Below are 8,386 nucleotides of genomic sequence, written 5' to 3'. Positions count from 1 at the left end.
ACTGAACCAGGATTGAGGGTCTCAGGTGCTGATCTACTGTGAGTAAGACCCTGTACTGATTTTCCCAGACTATTTGAGCTGAGCTGAACACCCTTTTCACCCAGTGAGACCGATCTTTTCTCAAGTTTTTCCAATTTATCTTGAGCTGGAGAGTGGTTTCATTCTGTCAGACTCTGTTCAAGGCTTGGTTTCATGTGATTTTTGAGGGAAACTGGGATTCCTGGCTTCACTCTGTCATCTTGGTTCCACCTATGATGAAATATTATTGTTCTATGTGAAATGATGAGCAGGATGCTCTCAAAAAAAGAAAAAAAAAAGTAACAGCCTGGAAAGTCCTCTATGAACTCAAGCAAAGTAAAATGTGCTGCCATAATGTGGACAATATTCATATTGCTATGAATGACTTTGCTACTCCAATTAGTACAATCAACCACAACTACTCTGAAGGACTTATGATGAAAAAGTCTAAAGACTTATCTAGAGAATGAACTGATTTTGTCTGAATACAGATCAAAGCATTCACTCTTCTCTCTCTCTTTTTTAAATTTATTTTTTCTTGAGAGTTTTTATTTTCTTTAGGTTGGGAGATCTATGTTTTGTTTCACAACTTAACTTTTATGGAAATGTTTTGCATAACTTCACAAGTGGTTTCTTAATTATGAATAGAGATAAGGGAAAGAACCTAGAACTCAAAAAAGTTTTTAAAAATGAAAAAAATGTTTTTAATCTAATGGGGGAAAATTTTAAATAAATAAAAATTTAAAAAAGAAATCATAAAAGAAAACTATCCAGACATATTAGTGATAAAATTTAGGGATTTGGGGAACCAAAATGAGATTAGAGTTTCTGGTGTCAGGGAGTTAAATGATAAAGTTTGGGGTTCAGGAAACCAAATGGAAAGCTTTGGCTCCCCTGCAACCTCTTGGGATTTGATGCAAGTATAGAGAGTTTTGGGGACTCCCTTCTGGAAGCATGGAGATTCTCTGTAAAAGAACTTACAGACCTGGAAACCTAGATTGATAAAAGAGTCTTATTTGGAGGATTGGAAGTAAGGTTAGAAATCCTGACAGAGAGGCAGAAAGTCTGGTTAGGAAATAGGTGAGAACAAAGAGAGGATGGCACTGGAAATAATATTCCAATGGACAGAGGCTCTTGGCATTCCAAGCATAGCATAGCTGGTATGTTTGGAACCTTTGCAAAGAGAGGGTTTTAGTTTGGCTCTATAGCTGAAGAGAACTCGTGGGTGGAGTCCCAAGTTGGCTCATGGCTGGGTTTCAGCTTCAGCTGGAATTTGAATTGAATTCAGTAACTTTCAGGACTGAGTCAATTCTGCCTAGATAACAAGGATGAAACTGTTTGTCCCTTGGGCGGGAGTGGAAGGAGATTTTCTCCTTTAAGGATTTTTAGAGTTTCAGAGTCCCCTCTTCATTAGAACAAGAGTTCAAAATAAAAAGAGAAATAATTACCAATCATCTCCTGAAAGAAACCCTAAATTGAAAACTCTGAGAAACATCACAGCAATAATACAGAACTTCCAGGTCAAAGAAAAATACTATAAGAAGTTAGAAATTATTCAAATACTCAGGAACTTCAGTCAATTTTACAAATCTAGAAGCTATCAATAAAGGAGCAGAGAGAATGGAATATAATATTTCAAGAAGCAAAAATATAGGTCACCAAAACCATTTGGTATTGGCTAAGAAATAGACTAGTTGATTAGTGGCATAGGATAGGTTCACAGGGCAAGATAGTGAATAAAAATAGAAATCTAGTGGTTGACAAACCCAAAAATCCCAAATTTTGGGATAAGAATTCATTATTTGACAAAAATTGCTGGGAAAACTGGAAAGTAGTATGGCAGAAACTAGGCATGGACCCACATTTAACACCACATACTAAGATAAGATCAAAATGGGTCCAAGATTTAGGCATAAAGAACGAAATCATAAATAAATTGGAGGAACATGGGATGGTTTACCTCTCAGACTTGTGGAGGAGGAAGGAGTTTGTGTCCAAGGGAGAACTAGAGACCATTATTGATCACAAAATAGAACATTTTGATTACACCAAATTAAAAAGTTTCTGCACAAACAAAACTAATGCAAACAAGATTAGAAGGGAAGTAACAAATTGGGAAAACATTTTTACAGTTAAAGGTTCTGATAAAGGCCTCATCTCCAAAATATCAGAGAATTGACTTTAATTTCTAAGAAATCAAGCCATTCTCCAATTGATAAATGGTCAAAGGATATGAACAGACAATTCTCAGATGATGAAATTAAAACTATTTCCACTCATATGAAAGTGTTCCAAATCACTATTGATCAGAGAAATGCAAATTAAGACAACTCTGAGATATCATTACACATCTGTCAGATTGGCTGAGATGACAGGAACAAATAACGATAAATGTTGGAGGGGCTGTGGGAAAACTGGGACACTGATGCATTGTTGGTGGAGTTGTGAAAGAATCCAACCATTCTGGAGAGCAATCTGGAATTATGCCCAAAAAGTTATCAAAATGTGCATACCCTTTGACCCAGCCATACTACTACTGGGCTTATACCCCAAGGAACTACTAGAGAAGGGAAAGGGTCCTGTATGTGCCAAAATGTTTGTGGCAGCCCTTTTCATAGTGGCTAGAAACTGGAAAATGAATGGATATCCATCAATTGGAGAATGGTTGGGTAAATTATGGTATATGAATGTTATGGAATATTATTGTTCTGTAAGAAATTACCAACAGGAAGAATACAGAGAGGCTTGCTGAGTGAAACGAGCGGAACTAGGGGATCATTATACACTTCAGCAATGATACTGTATGAGGATGTATTCTGATGGAAGTGGATATCTTCAACATAGAGAAGAGCTAATCCAATTCCAATTGATCAATAATGGACAGAATCAGCTACATCCAGAAAAGGAACACTGGGAAATGAGTGTAAACTGTGAGCATTGGTTGTTTTTGTTTTTTGTTTTTTTGTTTTTTTGTTTTGTTTTGTTTCTCTTCCCAGATTATTTTTACCTTGCGAATACAATCCTTCCTTTGCAACAACAACAACAACAACAACAAAATTCGGTTCTGCACATATATATTGTACCTAGGATATACTATAAAATATTTAATATGTATGGGAATGCCTGCCATCTAGGGGAGGAGGTGGAGGGAAGGACGGGAAAACCTCGGAACAGAAGGGATTACAAGGGATAATGTTGTAAAAAAAAAAAAATATGTACTGTCAAAGAAAATGTTATAATTATAAAAATTAATAAAAAACAAAATTAAAAAAAAAAGATATAAGTCTACCAACAAGAATAACATACTGCAAAAAACTTAGTAAAATCCTATATGGGAAAAAATGGACCCCCAATAATCCATTATTATGGAGGAATATAAAGAAATTATAAAGGAATATATAAAAGAATATAAAGCATTCCTGATAAAAAGGCTAGAGTTTAACAGAAATTCTGAAAGGCAAACATAAGAAGGACCATAAGAGAATCATAAAAGAGGTAAAGATAAATGGATAAGCAGAAGGAAGTTGTTAAGGATGAAATATTTGCATTCCAATCAAGGGAGGATGATTAAAGGGTCTTTTCAGAACCTTAATAGCATCAAGCACCATAGAGGTAGTCAATTGAGATAGACGGTCTATGAGTAACTTTGTAATATTTTCATGATTGTATAAGAAAACATTTTTTTTTTTTAAAAAGGATAAGAATACATTGAGGGAAATTGAAAGGAAGGATCAGGAAACTTGCTACCCCTCATAATCAAGGAATGAACATTACCTAAACTTTACTTTCACCTTGTGTGGTACGGAAATGGTGAGGGATCACCATATAATAAAAAAAAGCTGGAGAGAGCTCTAAAGAAAAACAAAGTTTATTGTACGTCCTCTCGAGAATCTGGCGTCCCACTCCTCGAGTAGACATCGAAGAGAGGAAGCACCTCCTTTGGGCAGGACAGCACCTTTAATCCCTAACACGAAACACCCCCTCCCACCACTGACTCTCATCCTCATTGGCTGAGAGTCTTACATTCTAAAGGCGAGATCTACCCATGAAATTGAACTTGACCAATAAGTACATAGTTGCCCATATTTGAATGAAATAGGGGAGATGATATCATAGGAGGGGAAGGCAATGCCCTTTGCTCAAACTTCAGAGTCCTTCAGGCCTACTCGAACTCTGAAGTAGATGAAGCCTTACTCGATTTTCACAACTGTCTTGAGAGATCTCACCTCATCTCATTCAACCTCAATTTATTAAAAGATGCCAGAGTACACACACAAATGCAGTTTGTTGTAGAAATACATTCAAGCCAACAGGGATAGAAGTAGGAGTGTGCTGGAACCAATTTAAATTAGCTCATAAGAGACAATTGCTAAATTTTGAGTGGGAGCATTTGCACTTCAAAAATTGGCAAACACTGCAAATCAAAGCTTGATTTATTATTCTGTTGATTGTCTAGACTTGAGAAAGCAAGGAGAAAATGTTAATACAGATTAAACAAGTGTCATGAACACTTTTTTCCCCCCAGGAGAGCTGGTTGACAAACACTTGCCAGTACATTTCTGAATACAGAAAGAAAGGAAAGAAGTAAGGGATATAGTAAATTCAGGAAGAAAATAGTCACAAACAAAAGAAATTCTATGATTTTTGGGGAAATTATTTAAAGGGAGTTAAAAGAAAAGAAAGGAAAGGAAGTAAGAGAAAAATGTGGAGAAAAATTCAAAATTAAGGAGCATCATTGTGAATATAAATAGAATGAATAGAATAAAATGGATTAAAAAAAAAAAAAACAACGAAACACTTGAAACTTAAAAGTTCAAACAGAGTTAAAATAAGCAATTGGGGAAAAAATCCATCATGCATAAATCCAGGTTTCCCAAATTTGATATCAAAATCCAGTTTACTACAGAGAATATATTTCCCATCAGCCCCAGAGGATGAAACATCCCATTGCTTTGACAAGATATCTGCTCTTAGAATCAGATGACTTATTAAGCTGATTTTCCTTTCAAGATGCTAATAATCATTTGAACAAATGATTGCATAGAGTACCAATCTGCAATTTGTAATGAAAATCAAAGGCTTTATTTCAAGATATGCTGCTTTTTATGTGCTTCCATATTGACACTAACATTGTTGTTCCCCCAAATTGTCATGAAGCTGGAGAAATTATTTTCAAACAACATTAAAAACATCTTAAATCAAATTAAGCTAGCCAAAGATGAAATCAGTTATTTTTATTTTTTTACTTATTGTTTACTTCTCACTTATTTAACTATTTATCTGTTTGTCTCTATTTCTCTTTTATTTTGTCTTCAAATCCAAAGTATCAGATCTAGGAAGAATCTTGCAAGTTGTTTTCTACCTCACATGAGGTAGATTCTTGAGAGTCACAATCTCTTCAATTTTTCTAACTTTTTTTTTTCTAATATCTATATATAGAATCAGATTTTTCTTTTAGCTATGGTAGGGTAGATTATGGTTATACTTTAAGAGATCCTAGAAAAATAATCTAGATTTAAAACTAGCTAGCTTTTGGAGCTGCCCTTCTCCATCTAGCTCATTTAAAATTTCTCACATCACAACTAAAAAGACAATATTTACAAATCTCCTCAGAGGAGATGAAATCCCTCTCATTTATGCTCAGATTATTTTTAACCTACTAGTAGACACTGAAGGTTCTATATGTACCAGGGATAGCATGATAGAGAAAACTAAGAGGAGTTGAGGGACTAGAGAAAGCAAGCCCAGTGATTAAAAACTAAGAGTTAAAAATATGGTCTGACAGGGAGGCAATGGGCATCAAGAGGATAGGAGTCTTCTCTGCAAAAATGATAACCTCAATCTAGATGTTCTGGTACCTTTCTGCTCTGTCATTTTGTGGTTATAATTCTAAACAGCTCACTTTCCTGTGGTACTTTATAGTTTACAAATTGCTCTCTTGACAACAACTCTGGGAGGTTATTAACATGAGCATTACCAGCCCTACTTTAAGGGAGTGAAATGGAAAGAATGTTGGGCTTAAAAAATCATAAGACTCATGTTCAGTTTTTGAATAAGAGAGGGACATGGACAACATTAAGACAATTCAAAGAAGAGTAAGGAAAATTACTAAGATAAAAAATTACAATATTTTACATTCATGAAAGTTTTCATGTTTATTTGGCTAAAAGATAAAGAATAATGATTGAATTTCCATTTAGCAGCTTAGATATAAATGATTTAAACAGATTTAAAACAATCAATTGTACACTTAAAAATACAAGTTAAAACTCATTTTTTTTGATAGGAAGAGTAGTAAAAAGAAGCAATGATAACTAAAAAATGTGGTAAAAATGAGATTCAAATATTATTTTGAAAAGTTCATTAGACAGTATTTTGAATTGTCTCCTTTAATTTACAATTGCCTCATCTGTAAAACAGGATTGGTATGTATACTATTTCACAATCTTGTAAGAAAAGTGCTTTGTAAATCTTCAAGAGACACAGCCTTGCCAATTGATGTTATTCTTATCTTCCAGAACCTGATCCTCAGAGGTTAGAAATAGAGAAAAATCACTGTTCTTAAAAAAAAATTCTTGACTCTTGGGACTAAACATAAAAGAAGGAAACAAAGATAGAAGGTGTTAATATAGTTTTCGTAGCACATACACCTTGTTTTGTTGTGCCACAGTTCTCTTTTAATGTCCTTTACCCAGTTTCCCTAACTGTCCTATTCAGCTACTCTGCCTCAGGTTATAACCATTCCCTTAAACCATTACCTTAAACCAAGTAGGCTTGGAATGAGGAATATCTGAGAGATGTTATGAAGAGGCCATACATGTTTTGTAGTGTCTATTCAGCTGCTCAAAGGTTTTTCTTTGGGGGGCGTTGTTTGTTTCTTTGTTTTGTTTGTTTGCTTTTGCTTTTTCTTTCTTAACTATGATCTGGATATTTAAAGTTTCTGGGTCCTTGAGGCAGACATCTCAAGAATATTAATCAATCTCATATATCTGCTTTAACTTTAGGGTTCACCAGTATAAGAGTTAACAATCTATTTTTACCTTATTAGGATTCTTCCCTCCTGTTACAGAAGACTATATGTCCACTTTTTCTTATATAATCTTTGAATACCACTTTATCACTTATTATCCCAATAGCCCCTTTTCAGACAAATATCATGGCAAATAAATTTTTTCTGTGCTGCTGCTCTAGCTGTTTATATATGAAGCAATGAATCAATAGGAATACTGCAAATGAGGAGAGGAGTCTAGTATTTTCCATTCTTTTATATGAAAGTGTAGTTCTAACTCAAGAGACAGTCTGTTCATTCTTATGGCCTCCTCTTTTCTTTCCCCTGACTCACATCCCAACTCTGCTTCCTGTTTGAGTAGTTGGGGAAAAGTTTTCAGGAACAAAGAGAAAATCTAGAAAAGATAACCATGCTCCCAATGTTTCACGAATGAATCAAAACATTGTCTGCAGAATTGCTAGCCCATGATTTGTCTTCTTGTTTCTTGATGGACAGAATCCTGGTGATTTAAGACAAATTTCCCAAGTCCTCATGGTCATTCATTTTCCTCCAAACACAACCCAGCCAAATAGATTTAACTAATGAATTTTATAATATATAAAAGAAAGTCTTTTGAAAGTCCACAAAAAGATTACACCAAATTAAAAAGTTTCTGCACAAACAAAACTAATGCAAACAAGATTAGAAGGGAAGTAACAAATTGGGAAAAAATTTTTACAGTTAAAGGTTCTGATAAAAGCCTCATCTCCAAAATATACAGAGAATTGACTTTAATTTATAAGAAATCAAGCCATTCTCCAATTGATAAATGGTCAAAGGATATGAACAGACAATTTTCAGATGATGAAATTAAAACTATTTCCACTCATATGAAAGAGTGTTCCAAATCACTATTGATCAGAGAAATGCAAATTAAGACAACTCTGAGGTATCATTACACACCTGTCAGATTGGCTAAGATGACAGGAACAAATAACGATGAATGTTGGAGGGGCTGTGGGAAAACTGGGACACTGATGCATTGTTGGTGGAGTTGTGAAAGAATCCAACCATTCTGGAGAGCAATCTGGAATTATGCCCAAAAAGTTATCAAAATGTGCATACCCTTTGACCCAGCCATACTACTACTGGGCTTATACCCCAAGGAACTACTAGAGAAGGGAAAGGGTCCTGTATGTGCCAAAATGTTTGTGGCAGCCCTTTTCATAGTGGCTAGAAGCTGGAAGATGAATGGATGTCCATCAATTGGAGAATGGTTGGGTAAACTATGGTATATGAATGTTATGGAATATTATTGTTCTATAAGAAATGACCAACAGGAAGAATACAGAGAGGCTTGGAGAGACTTACATCAACTGA

This window comes from Sminthopsis crassicaudata, chromosome 2 (genome assembly GCF_048593235.1).
Source record: "Sminthopsis crassicaudata isolate SCR6 chromosome 2, ASM4859323v1, whole genome shotgun sequence".
Taxonomy (NCBI): domain Eukaryota; kingdom Metazoa; phylum Chordata; class Mammalia; order Dasyuromorphia; family Dasyuridae; genus Sminthopsis; species Sminthopsis crassicaudata.
Note: the sequence above shows the minus strand (reverse complement) of the source record.